Source organism: Pelodiscus sinensis, chromosome 6 (assembly GCF_049634645.1).
Source record: "Pelodiscus sinensis isolate JC-2024 chromosome 6, ASM4963464v1, whole genome shotgun sequence".
In the NCBI taxonomy this organism is placed as follows: domain Eukaryota; kingdom Metazoa; phylum Chordata; order Testudines; family Trionychidae; genus Pelodiscus; species Pelodiscus sinensis.
The window spans coordinates 86,816,609-86,833,258 of NC_134716.1; the positions used below are offsets into that span (position 1 = coordinate 86,816,609).

Consider the following 16,650-nt stretch of genomic DNA (forward strand, 5'->3'; position numbering starts at 1 on the left):
CTTCTGCACTTACAGAAAATGTCGTAAGTCTGGGGAGTCATAAATTGGGCTGTTGTAAAGCGGGGACCTCCTTTATAAGGTTCACTTTGAATGAGTACTACCTACTATATATTTTATAGAGTTTTTCTGCCTGTTTGATCAAGAACTCCTCCTGAACAAGAAGAGCTAGGACCACCAAATTTGATATACAGCTTCCTCTTATCATAACTTAATGCAATGTAAAGGGTTAGTTGTGCCAGGAAAATAGGATGTGCCTGGAATGGGATTGCTTCTCATAAAACCAAAAAGAGAAATAAAATCACTAAATTAAGGAGTCCCCAAAACAGACATAACTGAGTAAATGATGGAAGAGTCTGAACAAAGATGAGCCAGAAAAACAGGATGAACATGGAATAGGATTTCTTCTCAACAAACGCTACAGTGAAAAAAACCCAGAAATTTGGAGTAGTGCTCTGTTTTGGCAAAGCTAAATCAATGCTTAAGTTTTGAAAAGTACAAGAAAAATGTTATTGGAAAGCAAACTGACTATAGCCCTGTTTTGTTAAAACATAGCAAATGATAAAGAGTTTATAGGGATGAAGAAAAAATGCATGTGATAGAACTCCCATTGAAAAAAACTAAATGGAAAAAATTTAACAATCCTTTTTTAAGAAATCCAAAATAAAATTAACTTCATAAAAATAACACTGTATTATTGAAAAACAATAATTTAAATAAAGCATGTACATTTTCCTTTTATTAAAAATAACCTTGAGATAAGGACCTGAGCAATACAAGGTTAATCTGTTACAGGTTGAACCTCTCTAGTCTAGCACTCTTTGGACCTGAGCAGTGCCGAACCAGAGAATTTGCTGAACCATGGGAGGTCAATATTGTCTAGCTGCATTACCAACATGCTTACTGGGCTCTTAGAAGACATTTAGGAGTAAATTAGAGTTAAATAACAGCATGGAACACAGATGGCCAGGACTGCTGTGGATGCTATCAACAAACTTTACGGGACTGTGGAAAAGTTGGCCACATCCATGATAAGTGGACATCCAGCTAACTAAAATCATGCCAGATCATGGAAATTGCTGGACCAGAGAGAGTGCAAAACAAGAGAAGTTCAGCCTGTAGTAATCCATATTTGAGGTTCACACACTCTTAGCAGCCTGTATCCCAATTCTGAGTAGAAGGCAGGAGTCTGCAAAAAATGAATTTTTTATTTTATATATATGATCTATAAAAATTGACCAAAGCCCATGATGAAAGAATAGTGCTCTTCTAATTCTTCTAGGGTCTTTCCTCTATTGTCTCTTCATTCTGATAGTGGGAAAGGAGAGCATGTCATGGAATGGACAGGAGCAATTCATCTTGAAAAACGCCAGTTACGGAACAAGCAACTGTCTCTTCTTCTTGGAGTAGTTGCCCATGTCCATTCCACGTTAGATGACTTCAAGGAGTGCCCAGGGAAGGAGGAGAGGGAGTTTGTGGGTATGTTGCAGCACAACTTTCCCAAAACCTCATTTGCTGAGTGAGGACTCTGTGAGATGTAAACATGTAACTGAGGATTATGTCATGGTTCCTCAGATGTCCTGGGTTGGCATGTGCACTAGGAAGGCCATTGAAGATGCCTGAGTTCTGGTTGAGAGGGCCCAGACTATCTTTGTGAACTTGTAGCAGGTTCGTATGCATGAGGTGATCAAGCTGGAAAGGCATTCTGTGGAGACTAGCTGGCCTTTCATTCTATTGGCCATAGCGACAAAGAACTGTATTGACATACAGAATGGTTTGGTACATTCCAGGTAAATCCAAGGCTCTTTGGATGTCAAGAACGTGTAGACGTCTCTCTTCTACCATGTTGTGAGAGTTGGGATAGAACATAGGCAGGGATATGTTTTGGTTCATGTGGAAGGAAGAAACAACCTGTTGCAGGAAGGTGGGGTGGAGCTGCAGCTGGACCTTGACTTTGTAGAAGACAGAGTATGGGGGCTCTGAAATCTAAGACATGCCTTGCTGATACCACAAGGGATGCTGCTTTCCAGGACAGGTAGGAAAGGGAGCAGGATCAGTGTGGTACAAAAGGTGGCCTACTGAACAAGGAGAGGACCAGATTGAGGTTCCAGTATGGAAGAGGATCTCACACCTGCAGGAATCTCACCCCTGTCTTGGAAGAACAATGTCTGCCCCTGAATCAGAACATGAAAAGGGGAGATCACCACAAGATACACTCTGACGGAAGAATGTGCCAGCTCCCAGTTTCTGAGCTGAAGCAGGTAGTCTAGAATGGACAGCACTGGAGTGTGCTCAGGACAGATACCCTGCTCTGACATCCAGTGGGACAACCTTGTCCACTTTTCCTGGTAGATCAGTCTCCTGGATGGCTTTCTACTTCACAGCAGAACCTGCTGGACTTCCTCCATGCAAGTATATTCCACTGAGTTCATCTATGGAGGATCCACGCTGACAGATGCAGGGATGCAAGGTTGGGATGCCTGAGCCAACCATGGTCCTGTGACCACGTCTGGATGGCAGGGAAGGGCCATGGGGGGTACAGCACCATGTTCGTGAGCATGCTGAACCAGGGTTGACAAGGCCACGTCGGAGTGAACATGATATCACTCAAGCCTTGTCCCATCTGATCCAAACCATGACCTGCCTGATGAGAGGGATTGGCAGGAATGCACACAGCAGACCCTCAGACCATGACAGGTGAAAGGTATTGGAGAGAGAGCCTGTGCCCCACCCTCACCGGGAGCAAAATCAGGGCACTTTATGTTGCCTGCTGGTGAACAGATCCAGGAAAGGAAACTTCCAACTCTGGAAGATCACACAGGCTACTTTCAGATGGAGCAACCAGTCATAACGAGAAATCCCTACTGAGGTGATCTGCCAGGTCACTATCAGTTCCTAGGAGGTGATTGGCCTTCAGATGGATGTCATGACTGATATAGATGTCTCAGGGAAGGAGCACTTCTTGGCACAGCCCTGATGAGCACACCCCTCACTGCCTGCTGATGTAGAATATGGAGGCCATATTTTCTGTGAAGGCTCACCCCACCCCACTCAACATGTGCAGCAGAAAAACTATGCAGGCTAGATGAATACTCTGAGCTCCTTGATAGTTATATGGAATCTTATTTCCTTCAGGCTACACAACCCTGGGACTTGCTCTCCAAGATGCACGCTCCAGCCAAGATTCAAGACATCCGACATTAGCCTGAGGGAGGGCCTTGGAGTGTTGGACTCCCTCCAGAACACTCATCCACAGTGGCCTGCGGTGCCTTGAGCCGCTTCCTGGGCCGCTTGCCTGTCTCATTGCTACCGGCTGGCAGCGGGAGGGGGAGGCGGGAAGAAGAGGCAACAGAGCCTCCCCTCAAGCAGAGCTGCATGGTGTAGCTCTGATAAAAGCTGCAGCTGCGCAGGTAGAGGTGTAGCGAGGGGGGGGGGGACAGTTGCTCCTGGGCACCATGCTAGGGGGGGCACATGGCTGGGGTGGGAGTGGAGTGCACAGCCTCACGCATTGTGGCGAGCCAGGAGCGCCTGGTGGGCCATGTGCAAACTGCAATCAAGTCTCCAAAGCAGCCGGCGGGAGCGGACACTTTAAAGGTAGGGTTACCCGTCCCATATCTCCGGTGCCTGGCTCTGCAGGAGGGGTGGGTACATTGGGATAAAGCCGTGGGCTGGGGTGCCTGACTCTGGAGTAGGAGAGGTGCTATTTCAGTAAATATTGTATTGGCAATTTGTATTTGATTTGTTAAAATTGTGAAGCCAAACCAAAAAGTAGTCAATATTATGGCCTTCTGTTGTGTTTTAATAGTTAATTTGCTGAACTGTCATTGCTCGTTAAAAGTGCTGTTATATGGTGGAAATGGGTTAAATATTGAATTTTATTAATATCAGAAGAACTGACTTAAGTGGGGCCTGTATGTTGTGTAGTCTTGCCTTAATCTTTGTATTCATGCCCATCAGTATGAAAGAAGCTATTTGCAAATACTTGCATATATATGCAACCGTGCTTAAATTACGGCCCTCAGCATGTGCTGTGGGTATCATGTGTGGCCCCCAAGGCTTCCAAAGTTGTGTAGCCCTGATCTAGACCATCCCAAGAGATGTTTATCTAACCTGTTCTTGGAAACCTCCAGTGATGGAAACTCCACAGTCTCCGTAAGTAATTTATTCCAATGCTTAAATTATGCTTACAGTTAGAAATATTTTCCTAACGTCTAACCTGAATCTCTCTTGCTACAACTTAAGCCTGTTACTACTTGTCCTGTCCTCAACAGCTAAAAAGAATGTATCACCCCTCTTTATAAAAGCCTTTTATGTATTTGGCGACTGTTGTTATGCCTCGCTTCTCCCAGTCTTTTTTTCTCCAGATCAAACAAAGATTTTTATAATCTTTCCTTGTAGGTCATGTTTTCTTTAATCACTGTTGGTCTCCTCTGAAATTTCTCCCATTTATCCATCTTTTCTGAAGTGCGGTGCCCAGAACTAGACACAGATCTTCACTTGAAGCCTTTGGAGCACTGAACAGAATGGAAGAACTAAACTCCTTATGTCTTCCTTAAAACACATTGGCTACTTCTACACTGGCATGATTTTCCGGAAATGCTTTTAACGGAAAACTTTTCCATTAAAAGCATTTTCGGAAAAGCGCGTCTAGATTGGCAGGACGCTTTTCCAGAAAAGCACTTTTTCCGGAAAAGCGTCCGTGGCCAATCTAGATGCGCTTTTCCGCAAAAAAGCCCCGATCGCCATCTTCGCGATCGGGGCTTTTTTGCGGAAAACAGAACTATGCTGTCTACACTGGCCCTTTTGGGCAAAAGTCTTTCGGAAAAAGACTTTTGCCCGAACGGGAGCAGCATAGTTTTTCCAGAAAAGCACTGGTGATTTTACATTAGATCGTCAGTGCTTTTCCGGAAATTCAAGTGGCCAGTGTAGACAGCTGGCAAGTTTTTCCGGAAAATCAGATGATTTTCCGGGAAAACTTGCCAGTGTAGACACAGCCATTGGCTAATACATCCCAGAATGCTCTGGGTTTGCTTTTTATTTGCAACAATATTACATTGTTGATTCTCATTTAGATTGCGATCCACAATAACTCCCAGATGCTTTTCTGCAATACTCCTCCTTAGACACTCATTTCCTGTTCTGTGTTGTGCAATTCCTTCCTCAGTGTATAATTCTGCATTTCTCCTTACAGAATTTCATTCTATTTAAACCTTTTATCCAGTTTGTCAAGATCATCAATGCTAACCATCATCTTGATAAATTAGAGCAGTGAGCTGATGTCAAATGTGATTTAGTAATAGGATGACCATAAGCCCAATACGGGGCACCAAGGTCAGGGGCTGCCAGCACTCAGGATTTCAGCCCCACAATGGGGATGGGGGAAGGAAGTGGGATGGGGCAGGACTGAATCCCATGGAGGGAGCCGCCCAGGAATGGGGCTTCTGTCCTGCAGCAAGGGCTGCCCTGGGATAGGGCTGAGCTCCGCGGCTGGGGCTCCCTGGGAATAGGGCTGAGCGCCGCGCGGGGGTGTGTGTATGGCGCCCAAGAATGGGGCTGATTGCCATGGGGGTGGGAAAGCCCGAGAATGAGGCTGAGCCCTGCAGCGGGTGGGGCCACCCGGGAACCAGGCTGAGACCCACAGCAGGGAAAGGGCTTCAGCCCTATGATGGGTGGGGGCCACCCGGTAAGCAGGCCTGAGCACCATGGTGGCAAACGGCTTCAGTCCCGCGGGGAGGGCTGCCTGGGAACGGGGCTGCAGCCAGCGGTGGGAGCACTCAAGAAAGGGGTTCCAGTGCGGGGGGGGGTGGGGGTGAAGTAGCAGTAGTCAGCGCTTCCTGAAAGGCTAGAAAACTTCTCTCCTTCTTTATGGTGCACAAAGAGGGAAGACACTCCTATCTGGTTTCTCCCTTGGCACGCTGCCTGACTCCACAAACCACATGCTTTACCACCAGCGATAAACAGGAGGCTGCTGCAGCTACACTGACCTGGGAACTCAAAGACCAGCGGCGAGGGAGAGGGGGCGGGGGGCAAATACAGGACATTTAGCCCCTTTAAAAAAAAGTCAGGATGCCTAGGAGACAGCTTAAATACGGGGCAGGCCTGGTAAAAACAGGACAGATGGTCACCCTATTTAGTAAGGTGTGTAAAGTATGCATGGAATTTTTCCTCTAATCACCAATAGTTAATCCCCAATTAGAACAATACATTTCTTTTGCACCATTGTTTTAAAGTCACATATGGAAGAGAATTAAGATGATGCATTGTGGCTGTTTGTCCATTTCACTCCCATGACTTGATTTGTATCTATGCTGACAATTAGATTAAAATGCTTACAAAAATTTCTTAAATAAAAATGAATTTTCAAAAGAGTAGTCCTCCTGTGTTGCCACATGAGAAATAAGGGATTTGAAATGAGAGAAGAGGTTCCACAAGATAATAAATCTTTAAAAGAAGACAACATAAAAATTGAAGAACCTCTGAAATAAACATAAGGTTTCTATTACAAGGGAACTCAAGTTTGCTAAAATTCCTTATCTCCCATTAATTCCCATTGCTAGGTATGCTCCATCAGAACAATTTTCACAAATGTTAAAAAAATTCATTATCCTATATACATGGATTTTGTAATTTCATATTCAGATACCAGTTATACTAAATATTACACATCTCAACATCTACTAGTGTGTATGTAAAAATATGTTTAAAAATGTCACCGTGTAACTGCTAAAAGTCATACTGGTTACACATGCTGCAGACTCTGCAGTATAAAGCTTCTCTGGGAGCAAGGCCAGCAGCTCCTACCAGCCCCACTATCAGTGTGGCAGTGAAGCTGCTTCCCTAGGAGTAGGACTAGCAAAGACTGATACCAGCCCCACTCCTGGGGGACGGATTTGCTGTGGCAGGGAAGCTTCCTCTTCAGGAGCGGGACCAGCAAAGGCTGTTACCACCCCCGCTCTCGGGGAGGCGGCTTCGCTATGGGCTCTGCATCTGGAGTCCCAGGAGCAGGGCTGGCAGCCCCTTCCATCCCTGCTCCCTGGGAGCCAGCCTGTAACCTGTTGGGGGAAGGGAGGGACAGGCTGGGCCAACCATGGACAAAAGTTGCTGGTTAGCTATTTAAATTCCTAACTTCAAGGTCTCACAAAACACGGAAACAACAGCTAATGTGATCTGCACTTGGTTTGCTCACCTGTGTTGTAACTCAGAGGATCACTTTAAGGGAATCTGCTTGACCACTTCAGAAGAGCTGCAACACATGGAGAAAAATTTGAAATGTAAGAAAGCTATTATGGAACCAAAAATACTCACCCTACAATTTATATCTCTTAATAGTCCCCGGGATTTTAAAACTTTGCTTGTAAAAGGCTGCACCTGATTAATGTTCCACTAGTATGAAATTTCTATTTCACAAAAAAAAAAAAAAAAAAAAAGAGGAGGAGGGAGCAGCACTCTGGATACCGCTCCAAGCCATTGATGAACCATGAAAAATAAAATAAGCATTTGTGAAGGAGTACTACATAAACCACTAAATATGCTCAATATCATACCTTTGCCATTTCCCTCTATCACATTAACATTCATGCAGATGTTTTCAAATATGGTTATGTGATTTGGATACCCAATTCCCATTTAAGTTTAATGTTTCTATGTAGGTGACATTTATGAAAAAATCAAAGAAGCTTCTAAAATGGGAAAATATAATTAATCCAAACAATGAATGTGACTTTAGGTATAACTCTGCAAGCTTCTGGACACCTAATTTTCATATATTTTAACTATTCATGCATTGGTAGAGAAGCAGCATTTTGGCCTAACTTTTAAGTACAAACTGATTCTACATCAGGAAGACATATGAACTTAAAACCCTATTCACAATCTTAACAAGAAAGGGCATGTATGTTTGTTACTATTAGTGGAAACCCAAACATCTTGTTTTGTACTAAGGCTATGTATACGCTGACCATATGTTCCGATTTTTCTGGGACTGTCCCAAATCTAAACACTCTGTCCTGGTGCCCCATCAAGTAGTGAAATGTTCTGGAAAGCACCGCCAAACAGTTCTCTATTTGATGGGGACACCAGCTTGCGGGAAGAAGCACCATGCCTTACTACTTACTGCTCCTCGCACGATGCAACAGCCTCCTCCCTTTCCCCCCAAGCAGGGCGCGTAGGGCAGCCACTCCAGCTTCCTGTGGCATGCAGCTCCTCCCTCTCCCCTTTCCCTCCCTCCCTCCTCTTCCACGCAGGGTCCCGGTCCAGCGGCACCACCGCCTCCTCCTCCTATGGGCTGCCTTGGAGCCCTGGCCAGAGCCACTTGAAGCCCGGCTGGGACGCTGCGGTGTGGGGCACACTCAGGCTCGGCAAGTGCCAGGACAGGAGCAGAGGCTGCCCACTGTGCTATTTTTAATACCGCAATCTGGGTCCGGGCAGCCCTCAGGAACCCGTACCGCAGTACTAAAAATAGCACTGTGGGCAGCCTCTGCCCCAGTCCCGGCAGACGGTCCTGCCCTGAGAGGTGGGGCAGGGATGGCAGTAATAAAAATAGCACCGTAGCCTGGCTGCAGCCCTGCAAACTGCTGTCCACATGGAAGGCAGAAGATGAGAGAAGGGGCCAGGGAAAACTCAGGGGAAAGCGAGGGTGAGGAGACGGGTTTGTGCTGAGGGGAGGGAGGCAAGGCAGGAGAAGAAAGGGGCAGGCACCAAGAGGCAGGGTGGAGGAGAGACAAATGTCAAGGGGCCAAAAGGAGACAATGAGGAAAAGGGCAGGAGGGAGGAAGGGAGGGAAGGTGTCAGTGGGAATGGGAGAATGGAGGGGACGGGGTGATGCTGGGAGAGGGGGAGGGACAATAGGGGCAAGAGGAATGAAGGGGAGGGGGAAGAGTGGGTGCTGGGAGAAGAGGGGTTGGCATGAGGAAGGCAGGGGATAGAGCAAGTTATGTGTGAGGGCGCAGAGGGCCATGAGGAGAACTGGGGCAAGGGGTGGGGGGGCACCAGGGAGAAAGCAAGCAAGGAGGGCACAGGGACGGGTTAGACACCAGGAAGGTGCAGGGGTCAGGGGATTGTGGGGGGAAGCAGAAGGGCAGCTACAGAGTGGAGGGGGGGGGAACGGGCACCAGAGGACAGAGGCAGAGCTGGTGGGTAGAGGGATGTTTTAAGAGAAGGGATGGGGAGGGGTAGCTACAGATGATCAGAGTGGGGCTAGCAAAGGAGTGGACACAGGAGAAAGAGAAGGGCTGGTGCAAGGGAGGGGAGTGAGAAGGGCAGGAGCCAGGACAGCATAGGAGGGTGAGGAGTGGGGAGCAGCAGGCACCAGGGGAGCAGATGGGGCAAGGGGAGGGGAGGAGACATGGCCGCAAAGGGAAAAGTGAGAGGTTTTAAAAGATATTTATTAATAATTTCGGTGCCCCAGGTACACATCCAAACAAGTGTACATGAACTCAATACTGGTGCACAAGACAAAATTAACTCTGTTCATGGGAGGAAATCTTAGAGGGAACACTTCCCCCAGCCTCTCCCCGCAAGTTAATGCAATGCAAATTGGGTTAATGCAATTGTAGGATAGCTGCATCGGGGAGGAGGGGGGGTTCTATGGGGACCAAACCCATTCCTATTGGTAGGACGACAGTGGGAGAAGTTCTTAGAGGGGTCACACAACACCCTTTACTTCTAGTTATGTGTCCATCTTGACCCCAGGAGTACTACCTCCAGAAGTGGGACTTCTTGTGGTGGGGGGGATGGCTAATGGGGGTTACAGTGCATGGCTAATGTGTCCCTAATTTTGGTTCAGAAAATATGGTCACCATAGCTATGTATATTGAATTTCTACACAATAGGAATTTAGATCAATATATAACAACTATGTATATTGTGCAAAATGAAGAAAGTAACACAGGTATATCCTCTATTTTAAAATGTCCTTTTCAGGTAGCATTTTCTTCATACAAAATGGCATGTAATGGAGTTTTTTTTATTAATGTCCTTGCAAAAGGGAAGTAAACGAACAGTTTTAAATTTGTAGGATTTCAACTTCAAACATTATTCATTTTATTAAATAATTACCATACATAGTAAATCTAAATAAAACTCGTAAAGCTTCCATTACTCTTTCCGTAACTAATTAGAATTATTTTGTGATCTGTAACAGTAATAATTTTCTTTGCACTAAAATGACAATTGAATAGGCAACTCAATTTTAATTTTGTTAGCAAATATTTTTATGAACTATAATTATAATAGGCATTACATTTTTCTGATAAAAAGATAATTATTTAAACCTTTCAATCAACATACTCTGGTGTAGAAAGTAGTGCATTCAGCTTACTTAAGTGGCAGGATTGTTTATGCAAAATTTGGTATCTGTAGGTAATTGCAAAGTATGACTTTATTTTGCACAAACGAACTCTTCAATATATATAATAGATGAAGAAAATGCATTTCTTTCATGCAAGTCTGATGACAAAAAATTAGCCCTAATCTCTAAAATTATACCACACTATACAGAAGTAACTTTTTCAATGGGTTATCTTTCTGACATCATTCTACTACAGTGCAAAACAAAGAAAAAAAACCTCACTGCTGCATATTTGTCATTAAGGCAAGCTTCCGAAACAATAGCAAAACGAACAAAAAAAGTTTTTTTTATTAGAGGAAGAACTCTACAGGACATACCAACAAAAAAGTAGTTTGGATGTTCAACAACAGAAAACGTTAATAGCTCCAGGAGTACAGTGAATATTTTAAAATGTCTTGTCAACTATTATGTGGAATTTTCACCTCTGTTTTGCCACTCAGAGATCAAATAAATTTAAGTGTCTTTTAACAAGGTAAGATACATGACAGTAAAAAAATAAAAACAAAATCTGAAGTTATATTTTTCTACACCAATGTATTTCATATATGTATGCAGAGTCAAATCAACATAAAGAAAACAGTGGTGTTATAATTTACAAGTTATATCTGTTGGGAGAAAAAATAGAACACTTGCACTTCTCTTTACAAGGAACACATAATATTAACTGATACAATCCTTCACTTGAATGTACCTACTATGAACTTACAGCTAATGAAACCCAGATGAGACTATAATAAAATATTGATCAATGTCCATAATTCCACCACCATCACATCCCATCCAAAAAAGTTATAGCATATCTTTTATCAGAGGGGTAGCCGTGTTAGTCTGGATTTGCAAAAGCGACAAGGAGTCCTGTAGCACCTTGTAGACTAACAGATGTATTGGAGCATAAGCTTTCGTGGGCAAAGACCCACTTTGTCAGATGCATATAGTGGACATTTCCAGAGGCAGGTATAAATATGCACGCAAGAATCAGGCTAGAGATAACAAGGTAAATTCAATCAGGGAGGATGAGGCCCACTTCTAGCAGCTGATCTGGAGGTGTGAACACCAAGAGAGGAAAAACTGCTTTTGTAACTGGCTAGCCATTCACAGTCTTTGTTTAATCCTGAGCTGATGGTGTCAAATTTGCACTACATGCATCTGACGGAGTGGGTCTTTGCCCACAAAAGCTTATGCTCCAATACATCTGTTAGTCTATAAAGTGCTACAGGACTCCTTGTCGCTATGGCATATCTTTACATATCATTAGTAGAATTTCAGCCATAGATTAAAATTTTACAGTCCTCGTTACTCCCACAAAATTTAAGAGAATAAATGCTGAGGCATTAACAGACCTACACTGTGAATATGAGATCCCGTTGAGTGTATTAACTAATAAACATCTGGCACACCACTAAATTGAGTTACAAAATTTTCTTTACAAAGAAGCCAAAACAAACTATCTGGGATAAAGATATACAAGTTCAACAGTAAAGCTTTCCTTTCCTTAAGGCCTGGTCTACAGTAAGAGTTTAGGTTGAATTTACCACATGAGGTCAATCTTCTAAACAATGAGTTCACACCATCTCATCCATTCCACCCACTTTAAGAACTGTTAAAGTCGATTTTAGTACTCGTGCTTGTCGAGAGTAATAGTAAATTCTACCTTGGATTGTCAACTTTAGGTATAGCAGGTGCAGCACTGTGAAAGTTGATGCTCTTGGACACTTGAGGCCCAGAAGGCCTACTATGATTTGCTGGCCCGAGGTTTGCCACAAGTGGTAGAAGGTACTTTTGGGTGTTTAAAGTGAAGGCTCTGTACGCCACTGATTAGATTAGACCAGACCTCAGCAAACACAACATTCCCATTGTAGTGGTAGCCTGCTGTGTGTGCTCCATAATATTTGTGAGAGTCGGAGGGAAAGTTATATGGTTGAGATGGGAGAAGGGAGGGGGAATTTGATGTACAACACCTAGCCAGTAATTATGAGTAGCCAGACACCAGAGCGATAGGGAGAGCACAGCAAGGGGCCCTGCAAATCAGAGAGGCTTTGAAAGACAGTTTTATGAGTGATGCATATTGCACTTAACAAGGTGTCCCAGCAGTCAGAGCGCTTGCCTGTAAATCTCCCCCTTCCCCCGGACACAAGCAATAAAAAGATTGTTGTTCAGAAATCATGTGTTTTAGGTAACAAAGCAAGAACAGAAAAGGAGTACAGGGTAGGAGCTTGGGGTAAGTGTGATCACTATTGTGAGGAAGACAGACTTTTGCTTCAGGTGTTTTAAAGGGGAAGTAACCCTCCCCACCTTTACTACCTCTCTCATATAGAGGCAGCAAGAGAGGAGATATCGACTAGTCGACTAGTCAAAAGACTATCTGATAAGCAAATGCTTATCAGATAGTTGACTAATCTTTAACATCCTTACTGTGAACAGCCTCTCTTCATCCTCTCTGCAACCTCCCTTCAGGTAGTTAAAGGCTGCTATCAAATCCCGCCCCCCCCTTTTTCTCTTCTATAAACTAAACAAACCCAAAACCCTCCGCTTCTCCTCATAGGTCATATGCTCCAGCCCTCTAATAATTTTTCTTGCCCACCACTGGACTTTCTCCAACGTGTCCACAACCTTTTGTAATAGGGGGCCCAGAATCAGATGCAATACTCCAGATGTGGCCTCGCCATTGCCGAATGAAGGGGAATAATCACTTCTCTAGATTTGCTGGAAATGCTCTTCCTAACGCACACTAATATGCCATTAGCCTTCTTGGCAACAAGAGCAACTGTTAACTCATATCCAGCTTCTCATCCGTTGTAATCCCCAGGTCCTTTTCTGCTGAACTGCAAAAGGGGTTTTTGCGCAAAAAGGAGCCATCTACACAGCATTTTTTTGCACAAAAACCTCTTGCGCAAAAGGGAAAGGAAGAAATGCAAATGAGACCGTGTGGCGGGCCCCTCCCGCCTGGGTCCCCGACCCCTTGTGATACAGTCTCCCCCTGGCCCTTTAAGCCAGGCCAAAGGCCCTCTGGCCTGAGTCCCCGAAACAGTCTATAGCTGGCCCTTTAAGCAGGGCTAAGGCCCCCTGGCCGGAGTCCACAAAACAGTCTATAGCTGGCCCGTTAAGCAAGGCCGAGTCCACAACGTAGTCTGTCGTTGTAGCGGGGGCACACCCCAGGTAGGGGGACCCAGGCCCCCCCTACTCCACCGGGTCCCAGCCCAGGGCCCTGTGAGTGACCAGGTACCGGGTCACTCTCTCGGCGGGGCCATCCAGCCGAAACGCGCCGAGGTTCTCGGGCCGGGAGCGGCGGCTCCCGCTCCTGCCCTGGGCCACTTCCTACCTGGACCCCCGGGCTTCCTTCCCCTGGACTTGCCCAGCTGGCTGCGATCTCCAGGCCGGCGTCCCCTCGGCAGGCAGTCTCCGGGTTGCACCGATTCGCCACCGCCTTCCTTCCGGCCTCTCCTGGAGTCCCTGGCAACCGCTGAGGGAGAGCTCCCTTCTCCAGTCCTTCTCCTTCGGCTGCCTCCCCTGACTGAGTCCTGGCCCAGGCTTTTATAGCCCTGCTGCAGCCCGGGCATGCTCGGTAGGGCTGTGGGGGAGGGGCCTCTGCAGCCAGGTAATCCTGGCTGGGCCCTGTAGGTTCAGTGCGGGGCTGCCTCGCCCCGTCACAGACCGTGACATGCAAATGAGCGCTCTATTTGCATTTGCTCTTTCGCAAGAGGCTCGTAGTGTAGACATAGTCTTGCTGACAAGAATACTGTGGGAGACCATATCAAAAGCTTTGCTAAAGGTATATTCACATTCACTGCCTTCCCCACATCCACAGAGTCAGTTATCTCATCTTAGAAGGCAATCAAGTTGGTCAGGCATGATTTGCCCTTAGTAAATCCATGTTAATGATTCCTGATCACTTTCCTCTCTTCCAAGTACTTCAAATGGTTTCCTTGAGTGTCCCCTCCATGATTTTTCTGAGGACTGAGGTAAGGCTGACCAGGTCACCCAGAGTACAGCATATCCACCCTCTATCATTAGAGTGCGGCAGCCAGCTGGTCACACACCATGCTGCACTTGTTTAGCCTGTAGTTCAATTGCTCCTTTCTGTGGTATAAGGCTGCCTGTGTACAGCTTCATGAGCCATGGAAATAAGAGGTAGGCTGGGTCTCCAAGGATCACTATGGACATTTCAACACCTTTAATGTAATTTTCTGATCTGGGAAGAAAGTTCCATCTTGAAGCTTTCTGAAGAGGAGACTTGAGTTTCTAAAACTGCATACATCATGCATCTTTCCCAGTCATGCCATGTTGACGTCAGTGGAAGGGCCTTTGTGATCCACCAGCAACTGCAACACCATTGAGAAGTACCCCTTGCAGTTTATGTACTCTTAGGCAAGGTGGTTGAGTGCCAAGATAGTGATGTGTGTTCCATCTATTACCCCCACCATAGTTGGGGAACCCGAGTGTAGCAAGGCCTTCTACTATGGTCTTGCATGTTTCCCAGAGTTACTATCCCTCTGTAGCAGAAGGGTGTTGGTTGCTTTGGCTACTTGGATCACAACAACCTCCACTGTAGTTTTTCCCACTCTGAACTGATTCCCAACTGACCAGCAACTATCTGGCATTGCAAGCTTCCACTGGCCAATTACCACTCGCTTCTTCACGGTCAGACTCAGTCTCATTCTGGTATTTGTGCACTTTATGATGGGGGGACAGCATTCGCAAACTACCATGAAAATGGCCTTACACATGAAAAAGTTTTGCTGCCACTGATCTTCCCATACCTGCATCACAATGCATTTCCACCAGTCTTTGCTTGTCTCATGGCACCAGAACTAGCATTTCACTGTGTCAAGAGGATTGCATGCTGGCAGCATTTGCCAGTGACTCAACTCAAGAGTTTCATACATGCCTGTATTTGTGCTCTCTTCACAATTTTCCCTCACTCACATGACTATTGGCAAGGCTCTAGACATACCGCAGCATATGCATGAGATGTTTGCAATACTTTCCACAGCACTTTGCAACTAAATGGAGTCCATGCTTTCCCTGCTATGGCATCTATGCAGATAACCAGGGGAACAGGGTCACAAAAAGTTTGTTTGCCCATTGCTTACAACCAGGGGAGGAAGGAGTAGATAAGTGCACCATGGGAGGCTGATAGCATGTAGCAAGACCCACCCACTGCACTGTTTTTGTCCCATCAGGCACTAGGTACTTAACCCAGAATGCAAAGGGATGCCAGGAACTGTGGGCTAGCTACCCACAATTCATCGCTGTCAAAGTCAACGGTAGCTACCCTACTGGGGACACACTACATCAAACTCTTGTGTACAGTGGGTACATTTAACTTTGACTTTACAAAATTGGGTGCTAAAATATTGACTTCAATAAATTCAACCTAATCTTGTAGTGTAAACACAGCCTTAAACAAAAAATCCAGACTTGTTCAATTTCCATATAATTATTTTTCACCTATTCGAAACTTTGAAATTCCCAATTGTTATAAGTATAAATAAAAGTAAGTTGCAAAAATAAAATTACCACAAACACCACATTCAGGAATTAGTTCTCTCACCACCCCACTCCCCAATTCACACAGTAACGCTATTGGCTATTCCTCTTCTCCAGGAAGCGAGGGGAAAGTGCACAGTTAGCTGCATTCCTCATGCTGGCTGGGGGTACAGAGGGCAGACGAACCTGAACCTGTCCCAGCCAGAGGGATATGAACCCCGCCTCAACTGTGCCTGCTAGAGCTGTAGTGGTCATAGAAAGGCGCTTCTCATCTGGTCCCAAGCTGCTGTGGTTAGAGAGGGCTGGAGTTGTCCTTTCTCCAGGGCAGTCTGCATACTGAATCCCTCATCATCAGCCCCACCTCAGAGCAAGGATTTAAATGAAGTATGTACATTTTATTTTCCAAAAAAACAAATTAATTGAGTTAATTAATTGAGTTAATTGAGTTAATTAATTGATCGAGCAATGCTGGGTAAATCTTCTAGTTTCTTGTAAAGTTGCAGAACATACACACATACACATACAACCTTGCCTGGCATTTCATGGTTAAGGGAGAAATGTTCTGTTCAGCTCTCACTGACAGTAAATATGAGGAGCAAATTAAGAATGTTTAATTTCAAATGCTAAAGAGAATTAATCTATTTCAAATAAAAGACAAAAGATACTGTATTTATTACAACTTCCTAAAAAATGTAATTCAAAGTTAAAATAAAAGAAATAGAGATACTAAGAAAAGCTAAGCGGCTTTTCATGTATATCATTAAAATATTACAGTTAGAATTAAACAAAAAAAAAAGAACCTTATTCAGTTTTTTCTC

The 16,650-nt window shown here is 45.0% G+C and overlaps 1 protein-coding gene across 10 annotated transcripts in view; it reads right to left on the bottom strand.

Moving 5' to 3' along the window:
* Positions 1 to 16,650, bottom strand: part of LHFPL2 (LHFPL tetraspan subfamily member 2) — a 210,769-nt gene that overhangs the window by 95,540 nt on the left and 98,579 nt on the right. For 8 of the 10 annotated variants that reach the window (XM_006119133.4, XM_075932324.1, XM_006119134.4 and 5 more), the window contains one exon: positions 7,184 to 7,240. The exons of the other annotated variants lie outside the window; for them this stretch is intronic. The gene's annotated coding sequence lies outside the window, so the exon portion shown is untranslated. The remainder of the gene's footprint in view (positions 1 to 7,183; positions 7,241 to 16,650) is intronic. 10 annotated transcript variants of the gene reach the window in all.